The 18,846-nt window shown below is 38.7% G+C and overlaps 1 protein-coding gene across 4 annotated transcripts in view; it reads right to left on the reverse strand.

Moving 5' to 3' along the window:
• TFDP2 (transcription factor Dp-2) overlaps window positions 1-18,576 on the reverse strand; it is a 174,862-nt gene extending 156,286 nt beyond the window's left edge. For 2 of the 4 annotated variants that reach the window (XM_047874567.1, XM_047874565.1), the window contains exon 1: window positions 18,244-18,575. The gene's annotated coding sequence lies outside the window, so the exon portion shown is untranslated. Of the gene's footprint in view, window positions 1-18,243 lie in introns of all 4 variants that reach the window. The other 2 variants (XM_047874566.1, XM_047874573.1) reach the window with 2 other exon arrangements.
• Between the last annotated feature and the right edge of the window lie 270 nt (window positions 18,577-18,846).

The raw sequence follows: 18,846 nt of genomic DNA on the forward strand, positions 1-18,846 counted from the left end.
TATATGACAAGAGTTTAATACTATACAGTAGTCAACATCTGTGTGAATGTATACAATGACCCCTAACCAGAAAAAGGTTGAAAATAAAGACAGTAAGAAGGTGAAGATGATTATAAGGTGAAGATTATGGTGGAAGTTAAGAAGGAAATCATTGAGAAGTACCAATGAGGTATGTGAGTGGCCAAAAATGCAAGAATTTATAAGAAGTCTACATTGACCATTTGCACAATATTAAAGAAGAAAAAAGAAATAAGGGGGCTAGATGCAGCAAAAGGAGTCACGCAAGTATCAAAGCAACAGCCATGTGTTCTGGAAGATGGAGAAAAGTTGCTTCTGGTTTGGATAAATGAGAAGCCACTAGCAAGTGATACTGTGACCAAGAACTTTATCTGTGGGAAGGCAAAGGCTTCCTACATGGAAGTAAGTAAGTAAACTGCCAGGTATGTCAACAGAAAACAAAGAAGGCTTCAAGGCAGGCAGGGGATGGTTTGATAACTTTAAGAGAAGAAGTGGTATCCATAGTGTTGTGAGGCATGGAGAAGCTGCGAGTTCAGATGCTGGGGCAGCGGAGGCGTTTGCTACCAAGTTCCAGAAGGCCATGGTTTCCGAATGTTACCTGCTGAAGCAAGTTTTTAACTGCGATGAAACAGGGCTTTTTTGGGAAAAGGTGCCAAAGAGGACCTACATTACAGAAGAAGAGAATGTAATGCCCAGTCACAAGCCCACGAAAGACCATCTCACCCCCTTGTTTTGTACTAATGCAAGCAGGGATTTCAAAGTCAAGCCCTTGCTCGTGTATCACTCTGAGATCCACAAGCATTCAAGAAATGCAAGGTGCAGAAGAGACAGTTAAAGGTTATGTGGAGGTTCAACAGCAAGGCTTGGGTCACTCATATCTTGTTTGTTGAGTGGATCAACAAGGTCTTTGGTCCTGCACTGAAGAAATACCTTTTAGAAAAGAATCTGCCACTCAAAGCCTTGCCGGTTATGGATAATGCTCCTGCTCATCCTCCAGGCTTTGAGGACAATGTACTGGAGGAATCTGAGTTCATTAAGGTCAAGTTTCCTCCCCCAACACCACTCCAATCCTCCAGCCCATGGATGAGCAGGTCATTTCGAACTCTAAAAAGCTTTACACCAAAGCACTGTTTCAGCAATGGTTTGAGGTGACCAAAGGAACAAACCTTACCCTGTGAGAGTTTTGGAAAAATAATTTCCACATTGTGAACTGCTTCAAGATCATCAATAAAGCCTGGGATGGGGTCACCAAGAGAACCCTCAATTCTGCTTGGAGAAAACTGTGGCCTGATTGCATTCTTGGACATGACTTAGAGGGCCTTGCAATGAACAAACAGGAGCCACCAGCTGTCGATAAAACTGTGTCCTTGGGGAAGAGCATGCGACTGGAGGTGAATGAGGATGACTCTCAAGAGCTGGTGGAGGAACATGGCCAGGAGCTGACCACCAACGAACTAATGGATCTGCATCATTAGCAATAGCAAGAGGTTTGGAGGAGATCTCGTCTGCAGAGGAAGAGAAGAAAAAGGAGGAGGAATCCCTCACTTCAAAGGAGATTAGGGAGATGTGTAAAATGTGGGAAACAGTGCAAAATTCTGTAGAAAAGCACCACCCGAAAAAGGCTGTAGCAGTGCAAGCAATAAATCTGTTTAATGACAATGCAACGTCACATTTCGGCAAAATTCTCAAAAGGAGGCAAAAACAAGTATCATTGGATAGGTTCCTTGTTAAAGCTGCACAAAAAGAAAAAGATTCTGGGAGTACCTGGGTGGCTCAGTCAGTTAAGCGTCTGACTTCGGTTCAGGTCATGATCTCACAGCTCATGAGTTCGAGCCCCATGTTGGGCTCTGTGTGGACAGCTCAGAGACTGGGGCCTGCTTCTGTGTCTGCCTCTCTCTCTACCCCTCCCCCACTCACACTGTCTCTCTCTCTCTCTCTCTCTCTCTCTCAAAAATGAATCAACATCAAAAATTTTTTTAAGAAAAAGATTCCAGTGAGCCAAAAGATAGCAGTGATTCCATAGTGATAGTGAAAGTCGTCCTACACAATAACCCTCCTCTCTCTTGTCTCTGTCACACCAGCCACAAAGGTTTTCAAAGGTAAGGGCAGGTTAATTTGTTTTCTTTATATTTTGTATTTTCTTTATTATTCTGTATTATATTACAGTGTTGTAATCATTTCTATATGAATATTTTTGGGGTGCAGAACAAATCATCTGAGTTTCCATTATTTCTTCTGGGGAAATCTGCTTTAATATCCAAGTGCTTTGGATTACAAGCATGTTTCCAGGATGAATTATGCTCGCACACCTAGGTTTTACTGTATATGAAATATTCAAAATAGGCAAATCCACAAAAACATAAAGTAGATTAGCTGCCAGAGGCAGGAGGGAAAAGGGGCCTGGAGAGTGACTGCTAATGGGTACATCATTTCTTCTTGGGGTGATGAAAATGTTTTGGAAGTGAGTAGTGGGGATCATTGCACATAACCGTGAATATAAGAAGAATGACTGAATTATACACTTTAAAAGGTGAATTTTATGTGAATTATATCTCAATGAAGCTCTTTTTTTTTTTTTTAATGTTTTTATTTACTTTTGAGACAGAGAGAGACAGAACATGAACAGGGGAAGGGCAGAGAGAGAGGGAGACACAGAATCCGAAGCAGGCTCCAGGCTCTGAGCTGTCAGCACAGAGCCCGACACAGGGCTCGAACTCACGGACTGCGAGATCATGACCTGAGCTGAAGTTGGACGCTTAACCGACTGAGCCACCCAGGCGCCCCTCAATAAAGCTCTTTAAAAAAAAAAAAAAAAAAAACCTATTTAAGGAAATTTTTTAAAACTCCTAAAATAAGAAGACATAAACAATGGGAAGTCCCATCCTGTTCTTGGTTAGGATAACTGAACCTTATAAAGATATAAATTCTCCCCAACTTCATTTATACATATAATATAATCCCTGTCAAAATACTAACGAGCCATTTTATGAGGTTAGACAAGTTGATATGGGGGGGTGGGTACCTGGCTCGCTCAGGCTGTACAGCATGCCACTCTTAAATCTCAGGGTCTTGAGTTCAAGCCCCACATTGGCTGTGGAGCCTACTTAAACAAAACAAAACAAAATAAAGTTGATGAAAAAACAAACATGCAAGAATAACCAAGAAAGCAATGAAAAACTACGAAAACAGCCTTACCAGACATTAAAAATACTATGTATAGCCTCTATAATTAAATATAATCTGTGGTACAGATGCATGAATTCACTAGCAGATCACTGAAATAGGATAGAAAGTCCAGAATTAGACCCAAATATACATGAAAATTTAGTATATGACAAAAGTGGCAGCTCCAATCACTGAGTAAAGGTGGACTTTTTTTCTTCAGGTGACTTTTGAAACTGTGGTAAAATACACACAAAATAAAATTTACCTTTTTGGGGGAAGGGTTGTTTTAGTTTAAGTTGTTTTATTTAAGCCTGACATGGGGCTTGAACTCATGACCCCAAGATCAAGAATTGCATGCTCTACCAACTGAGCTAGCCAGGCACCCCTAAAATTTACTATCTTAACCATTGTTTAGTACGGAGTCCAGCACATCGAGTACATTCACACTGCATGTAACCAATCTCCAGAACTCTTTTCGTCTTGAAAAACTGAAACCCTATAACCATTAAACAATAACTCCACACATACTCCTTTCTCCCCAGCCCCTGACAACCATCATTCTACTGTCTCTATATTCTGACTACTCTAAGTAGAATATAAGTAGAATCATACAGTATTTGTCTGTTCTATAATTGGCTTATTTCACTGAGCGTACTGGCCTCAGGGTTCATCCACGTTATAGCATGTGGCAGAACTTTTTTCCTTCTTTAAGTCTGAATAATATTTCATTTTATGTATATGCCACACTTTGCTTACCCAAATTCATCTGTTAATGGACACATGGGTTGCTTCTACCCTTTGTAAACATCGGTGCACAAATATCTCAAGACTCTGCTTTCAGTTCTTTCGAGTATATATCCAGAAGTGAATTGCTAAAGCATATGGTAATTCCATTTTTAATTTTCTGAGGAACTTCCATACTATTTTCCATGGTAGCTGTTCCATTTTATGTTCCCATCAACAACAGTGTACAAGGGTTCCAATTTTTCCACATCCTCACCAACACTTGTTATTTTCTCTTTTTCTTTTTTCTTTTTTTTTTTTTGATAGATGCCTTCCTAAAAAATGTGAAGTGGTATCTCATTGTGATTGTCATTTTCATTTCCCTAATAGTTAATAATGTTGAGCATCCTTTCATATGCTTGTTGGCCATTTGCATATCTTCTTTGGAGAAATGTCTATTGAAGTCCTTTATCCATTGTTAAATCAGGTTGTTTGTTTTTTGGTAGGAGTTCTTTATAGAGTCTAGATACTAACCCCTTAAGAGATATGTGACTTATAAATATTTTCTCCCATTCCACAGGTTGTCTTTTCACTCTGTTGTTTGTGTCTTTTATAAGTTTTAAATTCTGATGCAGTCCAATTTACCTATTTTTTAAAAAAAATTTTTTTTCCAACGTTTATTTATTTTTGGGACAGAGAGAGACAGAGCATGAACGGGGGAGGGGCAGAGAGAGAGGGAGACACAGAATCAGAAACAGGCTCCAGGCTCTGAGCCATCAGCCCAGAGCCTGACACGGGGCTCGAACTCCCGGACCGCGAGATCGTGACCTGGCTGAAGTCGGATGCTTAACCGGCTGCGCCACCCAGGCACCCCCAATTTACCTACTTTTATTTTTGGTACTTGTGCTTTTGGTATCAGATCCAAGAAATCTTTGCCAAATCCAATGTTATGAAGTGTCTTCCCTATTTTTTCTTCTAATAGTTTTGTAGTTTTAGCCCTTAAATTTAGGTCTTTGATTCATTTGGGGATAATTTTTGTATATGATATCAAGTAAGGTCCAAGCTCATGCTTTTTCAAGCAGAAATCCAGTTTCCCCAAAATCATTTGTTGAAAAGGCTGCCAAGGGTCTTAGTACCCTTGTTGAAAATCATTTGCCTATACATACAAGGGTTTAGTCTGGGCTTTTTATTGTATTCCACTGATTTACATGGCTGTCCTTATGCTAGTATCATATTGTTTGATTACTGAAGCTTTATAATAAGTATTGAAATTGAGAAGTGTGAGACCTCCAAGCCTTGTTTTCTTTCAAAATTCTTTTGGCTATTCAGGGTCCCTAGAGATTCTATATGAATTTTAGGATGGATTTTTCTGTTTCCATAAAAAACATCATTGGGATTTTGATAAGGATTGCATTGAATCTACATCTCACTTTGTGTATTTTAACAATGTTAAGTCTTCCAACCACGAACACAGGTTGTCCATCCATTTGTGTCTTCTTTAACTTCTTTCGGCAATGTTTTGTAGTTTTCAGCATACTACGTTTTGCCTCTCTGGTTAAGTTTATGCCTAAATATTTCATTATTTTTCATGCTATCTTAAATGGAATCTTGTTAATTTCCTTTTAGAATTGTTCACTGTGTTAGTGTACAGAAATGCAACTGATTTTTGTGTGTTGTCTTTTTATCCTGTAACTCTGCTGAATTTACCAGTTCTAACAGGTTTTTGTCTGCAAAATCTTTAGGATTTTCTACATATAAGATCTCACTGTCTATAAACAGAGATAATTTTGCTTCTTTTTCACAATTTAGATGCCTTTCATTTCTTTTTCTTGCCAAATTGCTCTAGCTAGCAATTCCAATACTATATTAAATCGAAGGAGTAAATGCAGACATCCCTGTCTTATTCCTGAACTTAGAAGAAAAGCTTTTAGTCGATCACCACTAAGTGTTGATATTAGCTGTGGGCTTTCCCTATATGGCCTTTATTTTGTTGAGGAGCTCTCTTCTGTTCTTAGTTTGTTCAATGTTTTTATTATGAAAGACTGTTGGATTCCCTCAAATGTTTTTCTGTACCAGTTAAAAAGATGAATTTTTAAAATTTTCTTTTAATGTTTGTTTATTTTTGAGAGAGACAGAGACAGAATGCGAGTGGGTTAGGGGCTGAGAGAGAGGGAGACACAGAATCCGAAGGAGGCTCCAGGATCTGAGCTGTCAGCACAGAGCCCAACGCAGGGCTTGAACTCACGGACTGTGAGATCATGACCTGAGCTGAAGTTGGACGCTTAACCAACTGAGCCACCCAGGCACCCCAAAAAGATGAATTTTTAAATAAAGAGTGCTAGGTAGTCATTTTGGAAAAGAAAATTAGAGCCATATCTCACTCCATACACAAGAATAAACTCCAAAGGATTAGAGAACTAGACGTAAAAAATGAAACAGGTATCCATCGATTTAACCAAGTGGCCAAGGTAAACATCACTAATGATAAAACACATTGACATGAACCCCTTGAAATGATGCTCTATGAAAGAATGACACATCATGTCAAAGTCATGCAACAAAGAATGCAGTAGTCTTCAGAAAAACTGAAGACTACTGGAGAATAGAGAAAGCTAAATAGAAATAACAACTAAATGCAATGTGGGAACCTGGATAGGATCCTGGACCAGAAAGTGTTAGTGAAAAAAAAACTGATGAAATTCAAATATGGTCTGTAGTTTAGCTAACAATATCGTACCAATGTTAGTTTCTTGCTCTTAATAATTATACTATAATTACATAAAATGTTAACATTAGGGGAAATGGGCTGAGGGATACAATTAAACTCTCTATACAACTTTTACAACTTTCCTGTAAGTCTAAAATCAGTTCAAAATAAAAAGTTTTTGTTTTTTTTTTAAAGAAACACAGCAGTAATTACACCATTAAGAGTGATAACCATCAAAAGAACTAAATGTAGATGTGGTTAAAGGTGGTTTTACCAATCCATGCTGTTAGAGGTTAGGATAGTTCCCTGGGGGCTGAGGGGTTCATGAGTGCAAAGGGATACTAGGGTGCCAATAATAGTCTGTTTCTGAATCTAGGGTGCTGGTTACGCAGCTGTTGCTTAGTGAAAAATGGCGGAATTTTAAAAATCAACCACCTTTCAATTAAAAGAATAGTTTTTTAAAAACATGATTTTAACTCTAGAGAATGGGACTAAAAATATGAAGAAAGCCTTTCTTTTAGAAAACTTTAAAATTGGTAACAATTAAATATTAATGTAAGAAGTCAAAAAGTAAACCTGAGACCCTAAGCCCAGAAGAATCCAGAAAGCACAGTTGGCTGACTTTATTTCCTCACCCTTAGCCACCAGATCTCCTAGAACACACTCTTAAAACTAACAGTGGAGCGGGGGGAGGGGCGCCTCGGTGGCTCCGTTGGTTAAGGGTCCAACTCTTGGTTTTGGATCAGGTCATGATCTCACAATTTGTGAGTTTGAGCCCCACACTGGGCTCTGCACTGACAGTCTGGAGCCTGCTTGGGATTCTCTCTCTCTGTCCCTCTCATGCACTTGCTTGCTCTCTCTTTCTCTCTCTCTCAATAAATAAACTTAAAAAAAAACACTAACAGTAAATAAAATAGGCAGTGTCTTAATGAGGACTATCAGACACATAATATTCACACACAGTAAGCACCAGAAAATGTAAACTATAGAAACTTCCAATACTGGACATACAAATATTACAACCACAGACTGGTTAATTAAAATAGATGTAACTATTTAACTGCATAAAATTCATCGAAACAGCTTTAGCACAACATGAAAAACTGCTTCATATTCTGCCTATTGTTCTAGCAACCCTAGTAAATAATTACATGGTAGGCTGAAAATTATTCTAGAATCCCTTGAGGTAATTAAAATGATAAAAAATAATGAGGAAAAGTTTTACATAAAAGTAAGTTAAATTAATGTAATAGCTGTCTATTTTCACTCAAAGCCAATCTGAATCAAACTGTTTCTTTTCCAGGGTGAAACTCTGGAGTGAATTTTACAGAAACAGGAATAAGTATTAATAAGTCAGAGACTTTTCATACTAAGACAGTAGATAAGACAGCCAATCTGAGCTCCATTCAGCAGTTTGTCAGAAGGCTTCGATATATGCCTAAAGTCAAAAAGAAAAAAATCTTTTTGTGCTATATTTTCTACTTTGATGAAAGGATACATACTATCATTCTTATTTTCGAATACATTTATTTTCTTGTTGCATATTCAATTTACCAGACACAAAATGAATTAGCCACCATATCTGTGATTATGAACTGCATGGTGCTCCTGTTCTGTGACTAACAATGAACACGGTCACTATTATTTGCTATTATATTTTTATTCTTCTTACTTTCTGAAAACACTTTTAGCCTTTTTCTCTTCTTTCATCACAAGTTCAAGATTTTGCATCGTTTCATTATACCCATTTTATCTTTTAGACTACATAATTTAATTTTTGAATAATTCAAAAGGACAGGTGATACAATATAGAACTCACAATAAAAGAAAAATTTTTATATTAAAAGAAGTTAGGTTCATGTCTTATCTAAGTGTGTAAATTTTTTTTCATTTTTTAAATGTTTATTTATTTTTTTGAGAGAGAGACAGAGTGTGAGGGGAGGGGCAGAGAGAGAGGGAGACACAGAACCTGAAGCAGGCTCCAGGCTCCAAGCTGTCAGCACAGAGCCTGACGTGGGGCTCAAACCCACAAACTGTAAAATCATAACCTGAACTGAAGTCGAAGGCTTAACCAACTAAGCCACCCAGGCGTCCCAGAAGTATGTACTTATTTTTATTCACAGCAAACAAGACAGTATAACAGATTCCCATAGCTCATAATCATGATTTAACCAATTAACTGAAATACGGCTGAATTTAAAATATCTGTCATAAACATTACACGTAAAGAGAAACAAAACGTCTCTTTCTTAAAATATAGTAAAAGACCCCGAATAGCCAAAGCAATCTTGAAAAAGAAAACCAAAGCAGGAGGCATCACAATCCCAGTCTTCAAGCTATACTACAAAGCTGTAATCATCAAGACAGTTGGGTACTGACACAAGAACAGACACTCAGATCAACGGAACAGAATAGAGAACCCAGAAATGGACCCACAAACGTATGGCCAACTAATCTTTGACAGAGCAGGAAAGAATATCCAATGGAATAAAGACAGTCTCTTCAGCAAGTGGTGCTGGGAAAACTGGACAGCGACATGGAGAAGAATGAACCTGGACCACTTTCTTACAAAAATAAACTCAAAGTGGATGAAAGACCTCAATGTAAGACAGGAAGTCATTAAAATCCTCAAGGAGAAAGCAGGCAAAAACCTCTTTGATCTTGGCCACAGCAACTTCTTACTCAGCACGTCTCCGGAGGCAAGGGAAACAAAAGCAAAAATGAACTACTGAGACCTCATCAAAATAAAAAGCTTCTGCACAGTGAAGGAAACAATCAGCAAAACTAAAAGGCAACCAACAGAATGGGAGAAGATATTCGCAAACAACATGTCAGATAAAGGGTTAGTATCCAAAATCTATAAAGAACTTATCAAACTCAACACCCAAAAAACAAACGATCCAGTGAAGAAATGGACAAAAGACAGGAATAGACACTTCTCCAAAGAAGACATCCAAATGGCCAACCGACACATGAAAAAAATGCTCCACATCACTCATCATCAGGGAAATACAAATCAAAACTACAGTGGGATACCACCTTACAGGTATCAGAATGGCTAACATTAACAACTCAGGCAACAACAGATGTTGGCGAGGATGCAGAGAAAGAGGATCTCTTTTGCATTGTTGGTGGGAATGCAAGGTGGTGCAGCCACTCTGGAAAACAGTAGGGAGGTTCCTCAAAAAACTAAAACTAGAACTACCCTACAACCCAGCAATTGCACTACTAGGCATTTATCCACGGGATACAGGTGTGCTGTTTCGAAGGGACACATGCACCCCCATGTTTATAGCAGCACTATCGACAATAGCCAAAGTATGGAAAGAGCCCAAATGTCCATCGATGGATGAATGGAGAAAGAAGATGTGGTATATATATATACCATGGAGTATTACTAGGCAATCAAAAAGAATGAAGTCTTGCCATTTGCAACTACGTGGATGGAACTGGAAGGTATTATGCTAAGTGAAATTAGTCAGTCAGAGAAAGACAAAAATCATACGACTTCACTCATATGAGGACTTTAAGATACAAAACAGATGACCATAAGGGAAGGGAAACAAAAATAACATAAAAACAGGGAGGGGGACAAAACAGAAGAGACTCATAAATATGGAGGATAAACTGAGGGTTACCAGAGGGGTTGTGGGAGGGGGGATGGGCTAAATGGGTAAGGGGCACTAAGGAATCTACTCCTGAAATCATTGTTGCACTATATGCTAACTAATTTGGATGTAAATTTTAAAAAATAAAAAATAAAACTACAAAAAAATAAAATAAAACATAGTAAAAGAAAAAAATATATAGTAAAAGAGTGACACAGTGAAAGGATAATCAAAAACAATAGCTAATTTTGAAGTCACTCACTTATATGTGGATGAATTCATAACACTCTAGAAAAAACAGAAACTATACTGGAAAGGCCCAACTAAGAAGCTATAAAGATTCTGGGCTCGGGGCGCCTGGGTGGCTCAGTCGGTTGAGCCACCGGCTTCAGCTCAGGTCATGATCTCACAGCTTGTGAGTTTGAACCCCACATCGGGCTCTGTGCTGACAGTTCAGAGCCTGGAGCCTGCTTTAGATTCTGTGTCTCCCTCTCTCTCTCTGCCCCTCCCCCACTCATGTTCTGTCTCTCTCTGTCTCAAAAATAAATAAAAACATATAAAAAAATTAAAAAGAAAAAAAAGATTCTGGGCTCTTGAATGTTACAGGAGTAAAACAGTATGTTAGCAAGGCAATACAGTGAAGCGGCTAGCATTACAATCCTACAGATTCATGTTTCAGCCCCAGCTCTGCCATTACTGCTTTTCTGATCCCAGTAAAGCAACCTGTGTCCTTATCTGTAAAATGAAAGACAATAAAATCTATCTCATACACTTTGGGGGAAGTTTAAATGAGATCCTTATCACATAGTAGGTATTGGGTAAAGTAAGCCATTAGGAATTCATAATGAACACAAAGTACCCAGATTATGGATCTTTATCTTCTTACTTAATCCTAAAAAAATATCTCATGGTCTTATATATTTTTCAGATTATGAGGAATGGCCTTGTAAACAAGATTTAATTTTTCTCAATGAGCTGCTTATATTAACAGAATCTCTTATTTTCTTTACTTACTATGATCTCTCTCACATCTCTCTTGGAATCTCCTTGTTATAAGGAAGAAGTGTTTTGCATGTAGAGATCCCTTTCTAAAAATTCATTTCCTTAACATTATTTCACATGATTTTTGCTTAGCATTTCAGTTTCTTGAAATTTATTCTTATTTTTTGTCACTTGTGTCAAGAGAAGAAACTCAATGGTTTTGAACTCTTTCCCTAGAGCATAACTTCAACTAACCTACATAACTAGTAACTCAAAAGAGATCTTTCTCAGAGTTGTAGTATCTGATATTCCAGATTACCTCGAGAATAGCAATAACAGTAAAAGATACAATAACAATAAAAGGAAATAATTTGATTTGGGAAGAGAGAATAGTAGCTATGTTTACAACAACCATGATACAGTATGTCTGGGACAATATGAACTTAAAAGCAAAATTTCAGGCAGAATGTTAGTATCAGTAAAAATTTTATTGCTTTTCATACTTAATGATGGAACTTTTCACACAGAGTTTCAGTTTATGTTTCTTGGAATGCCTGCACAAATTACCTGTTTTTCTATTATTCTGTTACCTACAAACACTGATTTATTCAACTTAAAAATACATAATCAATCATTAGGCTTACAAAATTTTTCTACTTGTATAGATTTTATAGCTAAAAATGTATCAATTAGTGCAGAATTACCAACCTGACAGGTTTTTCAAACACTTATTAACCTAGAAATCACTTTATTGACCATCATTTGTTACTTATATATGTTATTACAGCAACTGCTTATCATCACCTTTCTTTCCTTTGAAGAGCATTTAATAAATCCTTCTTTTTTATACTTAGTTTTATATTACCACCACAATTTCAAGGATGCTGTGAAGAAAAACTTAATAAATTGATTTTTTAAGTGTCCACTCTGAAGTGGACTATAAGAGAAGTTAGTGCTACCAGTTTTTTGGTTGTCTTTTTTTTTTTTTTTTTTTTTTTTTTGAGGGGGGTCTGTCATTGTGTACTTCAGAGGATGGAGCCTCTGAGAAGTAGGAATAGGTTTATACAACCACTTTTCTGCTTTTATTTATTTATTTTTGTTTTCTTACCTTTTTATTGAAGTATAGTTGACACACAAGGTTACATTAGTTTCAGGTAGATAACATAGTGACTCAACATCTCTGTATGTTATGCTGTTCTCACCACAAGTAAAACTACCATCTGTCACCATAATTATAGTTCCACTGACCATATTGCCTATGCTTACTCATATACCTGTACCTCCCACTCACCTTCACCCCCTTTTGCCCATCCCCCATTTCCCTTCTCCTTCTAGTTTTGATTAAATATTTTATTTTGGCAGTTCTGAAATACATACTATTTTCCCACATTTATAGGTTTGCCATTTTACAATCTGATTTAACTCAACTAGAATTGAATTGGCCACTTTAACAAACTCATCCTTAAGTAACAACATACTTGGTTCTTTTTAAAGTGAAATGGAGTCTGTTAAAAACTTATTATGCTTATTATGCTTATGAGTATTAAAAAAAAATATTTCTGGTTCTTCAAATACTTTCCTCTATTCTATCTTTCCCTGCATTTAGAATTCTTGAAGGGCTGAGTTTGTATCATGTTCCTTTGTCAACTCAGTGCCTACAGTGTCCATAACATAGTAATCACTCCATTATCTGTCTACTAAGTGACTCACACAAAGACCAGCCGGTGGAGAGCCACCATCTCTCCATGCCTATCTGCCTGATGGTTCATATCATCCCTAAGAATAAGAAAAGTTAAAAAGGTGGAGGGGGGTTGAATTTAAAAGGACAATAAACAGAACAAGCTAAGGAAGTTGGGAATGACTCAAAGTCAGAAACTGAATTATTCCAATGAAGAAGAAAAGACTTTAAAGAGATCCAAGCATTTAATTTTTTTCAAATGTTTATTTATTTTGAGAAAGAAATAAAGAGAGAGAGAGAGACAGCACCAGTGGGGAAGGGGAAGAGAGAGGGAGACACAAAATCCCAAGCAGGCTCCAGGCTCTGAGCTGTCAGCACAGAGCCCAACGTAGGGCACGAACCCAAAAACTGCAAGATCATGACCCGAGCTGAAGTCTGACGCTTAACTGACTGAGCCACCCAGGCACCCTTGACATCCATGCATTTTGTTTTATTATTTTTTTTAATGTTTGTTTACTTTTGAGAAAGAGACTGAGCACAAGTCAGGGAGGGGCAGAGAGGGAGGGAGACAGAATGGGAAGCAGGCTCCAGGCCCTGAGCTGTCAGCACAGGGCCCGACGTGGGGCTCAAACTCACGAACCACTAAGATCATGATCTGAGCCGAAGTTGGGTGCTTAACTGACTGAGCCACCCAGGCACCCTGAGATCCATGCATTTTTAAAAATAAGGATGCCAAGGGCTATAATGCTTAAGCATTAGAAACAAAAAAAAGATTAGAATAAAGAAGGTCAATAGGAAGCTACTGCTGCTGTCCAGAGAAGAAGGCCCAGGCTATGATAACAACAGTAGTAACGGAGAGAAATGGATGTGGATTATTCCTTTGCTTTAGCCATCTCTATTAAGAAACATTCTCTCAGATTGGATGGGGTGAAACAAACACTGGTATTCTGTGTAAAAGGGGCATTTAATAAATTTAATCAATGAGTTAATGAAAACCAAAGCTCAATATGAATGAGAAGATTAGAGAGAGTTCCTAACTGCTCCAAGTAAACTTTCAATAAGGTATATCGCTCCAGATGAAATTTCCACACAGCTGCTGGCAACTGTTCAGAAACTACGGAAAGCAGGAGAGGTTACCATAAGACTAAAGACAGGATATGTAGTACTGCTCTTCAAAAAAGGAGAAAGGTGACCCTGCCAACTATCGATCATTGAAGTTAAATGTAACTCTAGACAAGATTCTAGAATCATTACCAAGAGAAGTTTGAACACAGAAGATAGTAGCCAACATACACTACTGGAAACCAGTATAGTGGTTACGGACAAATAATGACAGATTAGTGCTCTTTTCCTGACAGTTACTGAACTGATAGGATTTTTTTTTTTAATAAAGTATATAAAATTATTTGGGTTTTAGGAAGGCAATTATTAAAGTTTCTTATATATTCCTTGTGAAAACTTGGAAATATCTGAGGTGAATAATGTTAAGTTAGCTGGATTTCTAACTGTCTGAACAACTTGAACCAAAGAATTAATTAGTTTTTTTATCACCCTTAAGAGAGGTCACTAGCAGAGCAAGAACTCTGTTCTTGGCCCTGCCTACTCAACATTTTAATAAGATCTGCAGGAAGGCAATGTCAGCATTATCACACTTACAGTTTACCAAATCTATTGATAAATAAATAAGTCCACACATATCATATGACCAAATCAGTTTCTAAAAAAAATTTAACTTTATTTATTTATTTTTGAGAGAGAGAGAGCATGCAAGAGAGTGCACGTGCACGCACAAGCAAGGGAAGAGCAGAAAGAGAGAATCCCAAGCAGCCTCCATACTGTCTGCGCAGAGCCCAATGCAAGGTTTGATCTCAGAAACAGTGAGATCAAGAGTCAGACACTTAACAGATTGAGCCGCCCAGGTGCCCCCAAATCAGTTATTTTTTAAGTCAACAGAATATAACCAGTCTGACAAGATAAAGTTTAATATGGATAAATATAAAGCCCTACCACAAAAACACTCTATTAAAGAACTGGAAGAACATAAACAAAACAACTCAAGAATTTTAGTTGACTACAAAATCAGTAATAATGGGTAATATATACAGCATTTAAATGTCAGGGACCATTCTAAATATTTTATATATCTTTCATTCATTCCTTGTAACAATCCTATGAGATAGGCACTATTATAAATCCCATTTTACAGATGAGAAAACTGTGGCCTAAAAAATGTTTACATAATTTACTCAAGGTCAACCAGCTGATAAACTGTAGAGCTAGGATTTAAACCCAGGCAGGCTAGCTCCAGAGTCTGTCTTCGCCAGGACATTATTTTGAATTAACAGTGCAATATGGTTGTCAAAGAAACAAATCTACTCTTAATCTTAAAGTATATGATTTAAAATCAGAGAGGTAACTTACGGTCTTCTCTACAGGTTAATATCTAGGAGTATCACACTTTTAACAAGAATACGGACGAACTCAAACAAATCCACAAATAAGGCATCAGTATTGTGAGAAGACTCAAATCAAACCAACAAAATGATTAGAAGAGGTTAAGGACAGAATATTTTGTCTAGAGAAGAAAAGAATTAATGGGACTATAATAAGTATCTTCAAATATTTGAAAACCCACTAATGGAAGAGAGAACTAGAACCAGTGAGAATGTAATTTCTGATTCAGCAAAGGAAATCATATAAAAACTGGAGTTGTCCAAATACTTTTGCCTCAGAAACTAGATAACTATGAATCTTCTCTCCAGAAAAATACACAAGTACATATAATTTTGCATAAAATTACAAAAGTTCACAAATCTACTTTTAAATCCCCACCCCTAGAGTAATATATCCCAGATCAAAATGGAAAGGATTCAAGAAAAGGCAAGTATATTTAATAATCTTTAAAATTCATTACAACTTACAACTCTATTATCTAAAAAACTCTCAACTCTATGCTTTCTAGTTTCTTCTGAGATCCATCATAATGCACATTGCAATAAGAGTTTAAACTATGATGACAAGGTCAGAAAAAAAGTGAAATCAAATTTGCCAAGTGACAATATAAACTTGACTGTGAGTAAATTCATACATATATGGCTTATAATTTAACCTTTTAAAAAAATACCTAAGTTTAAAGATTAAAAAAAATATATGCTAATGTACTACTCTCTATATAATATTTAAGGCCCAAATTAGCAATTTCCCCCCTCTGCTTTTAAATTTTCATTTTAAACTCTCCCTTTCTATCCTTTGTTCTGGGTTAACTGTTAAGATTCACAGACAAAGAAACAATAAACTAGAAGTCAGAATATTTAGGTTCTAATTTACTACCTTTGCCATGAATTTGATTTTTGCTTAGTTTGTTTCCTCACTGTGTTCCAAAAACTTTCAAATATCTAAAAAGGGCTTTAAATATACTGTTTTGCAATGTAAATATAAATAAGTCATCCATTTTTTACAAAACATAAATTATCAACAGCCAGAAAACAAAGCCAGTCTTCCTATCATGTTTAAGGGAAAAAAAAAAAAAAGAAAATGTGCATTCACATTTCAATTCCTAATTATAAAAAACAATCTTTGAATCCTTTAGGGTATCTTTTAGTGTATAATTTTCATCCACAAATGCTTCTCACATTAAGGATAAACATCTGTACATCCAATTTCAAGCTGTATTGAGAGCACATAACTCAGTTAAGATTTTTGGCTGCCAGGGAAAAACTTGAAGGTGCCAGTTGGACTACATATTTAAAAGAGTTGGGAGAAAGTTACATGATCACAGAATGGTAATATGAAGCATTACACACTTGAAAATTCTGTTTTCCCTCTTAAACAACTAGAAATAACGAGAACCCAAAAGTAAGTTTAATAAGTGTTTGGCCTTTATTAAATACAGGTGCCACATTGCTGCAACTCTACCGCCAAAACAGTGCTACAGACACCATGTCTGCCAGTAGACTAGACTCTAGTTCCAGGCACAAGATGTTCCAAGAAATAACAAAAGCATCCAGAGCCAGTACATAGGGTGGGTCTAGGCATTTGATGTTTTTCTCCTGGTGCTACTTGAGAATGGACACTACTATTAAAGATTTATTACAGTAACAGGACAGTGATAAAGCTTTAGCTAAATTATAGGCTAACCAAGGAAATGGAAAAGCAACATGGGATGTCAGATCAACTAAGTTCCTTTTACATTTAACTTTGAACACAGACTGGGTCATGATTACACTGTACAGAGGACAGATGAATAACTGTAACTATATTTATTAGGTGAAGATAATTTCAGACCATTAAGAGAAAAGGAGAGTGGCCCAGAAAAAATTAGGCTATAGAAGTCAAATGAAAAGACACAAAACTAAGATTTAGGGGAGAAAGGGGAAGGAAGAGAATGAGCTAACTAACTTACTAAAAAGAGAGCAAATAAGTGGGACAGGGAGCCTTAGCCCTAGGAGACTGAATGAGGAAGAGAAACGTATCAAAGGCTCAAAGGGAGCTTCAGCAGTAAATATGGAAAGGGATGAGCCTGTTAACTGTTTCAACAGAAAAAGAGAAACAACGCGGGGCACTTTTCTGAACGGGCATTCATGGAGGGCCATTATAAAAATGCCTAACTCATGCAGGGCACTTAATATGTGGTGCGCCGTTCTAAATGCATTCCACAGATTAGTCCATTTACTCCTCAAAACACCCGTAATAGGCAGTGACTACTATTTTACAGATGAAGAAGCTGAGACCACACAATGCAAGATAACACAAGCTGGTACCAGTGACTGAGCGCTCATCCACTTAGCTGAACCGTCTCTCTGAGAGATCCTACAAAACCTTTATACTTTTCTGTGGAGAGGATTTGGCTCTCTGGAATTTCTCAAAGGAGTCTGGGCCCCAAAAGCGATCCTCTACTTTAAAGAAAAGTTCCCTTCTGCGGGATAGGAGGTTCTTTCAAGTTCAAAGCTTTAGAACTCTGAAATACACCTGGTAGAAACAGATGGAGGCGTGTGACTCATGAAAGGCTGAAAAGTCAGAAAACCAGACTTAAAAGCCATCGTTCTGCCCTGAAGACCTGCAGAGACCGAGAAAGTAGAAAGCAGCCCTTCCTCTCTTCCACGAGGCATGACACGGGGACGTTGCCTCCTCCCAATCTGCTGTGTGTGTATGGGGCGGGGGAGGGGGGCTCGCCGGTTTCCGACTCCCCCCAGACACTCAGGGGTTACTCGGCCAGGCCTGGGAGAACGCGTGAGAATAAACAGATGGAACTCGCGGTAACGAGGGGGCCCCGAGGCGAAGGGAGGGAAACCTGCCCAGGAACACGCCGGGCCGGGTCCAGAGGCCCTCGGCACGCGGCCCCGCGCCCTCGCCCTGGACCTTACCGCCGCTCGGCTGCAGAGGACGAGGCGGCCTCTCAGGGTTGTTCTTCCGAGCCTGGGGCGCGGCTTCGGCGCCGCCGCTCCTGTGCCGCCCGCGTTAGGCGGCGGCTGGGTCCCGGCGGATACACACTCGGGGCAGGGGTGGGCGATCCGCGGCCTGCCCAGGGGAGGCCCTGGAGTTCGAGGCCGTGGGACGCCGACCGTGCTTGCGCCTGCGAGCCTGCCCAAAAAGGAAGGGTCAGAGCGCGGCCGCGTGCCGAGCAGCAGTGGTTGCTGCAGCCTAGATCACAGGCTGCTTCGTCCGCCCTCACCCAACCCTGCCACTGCCCCGCTTCCCCCGCGCAAGCTTTGGCGGCGGAGCAGCACGGTGGGTGCCGATTGGCTCCCGGATGTGTGACGTATGGCGCCGGTCCCTACGGATTGGCCAGGTCGGCGGTGCGTGCAAGGAGTAAACAAACCCCGCCCCCAGGCTTCCCAAAGAGGGGAGGGGGCCGCTAGGTGAAGGGGCGGGACCTCAAGCAACCCAGTCCCAGCCTTGGGTGCTCACAGGAGCTTCCCAGTGGGCGCCCCGCGCTGACACCAACACTCAGTTCCCCGGCCGCCTGC

The sequence above is a fragment of the Prionailurus viverrinus genome, chromosome C2, assembly GCF_022837055.1.
Source record: "Prionailurus viverrinus isolate Anna chromosome C2, UM_Priviv_1.0, whole genome shotgun sequence".
NCBI lineage: Eukaryota > Metazoa > Chordata > Mammalia > Carnivora > Felidae > Prionailurus > Prionailurus viverrinus.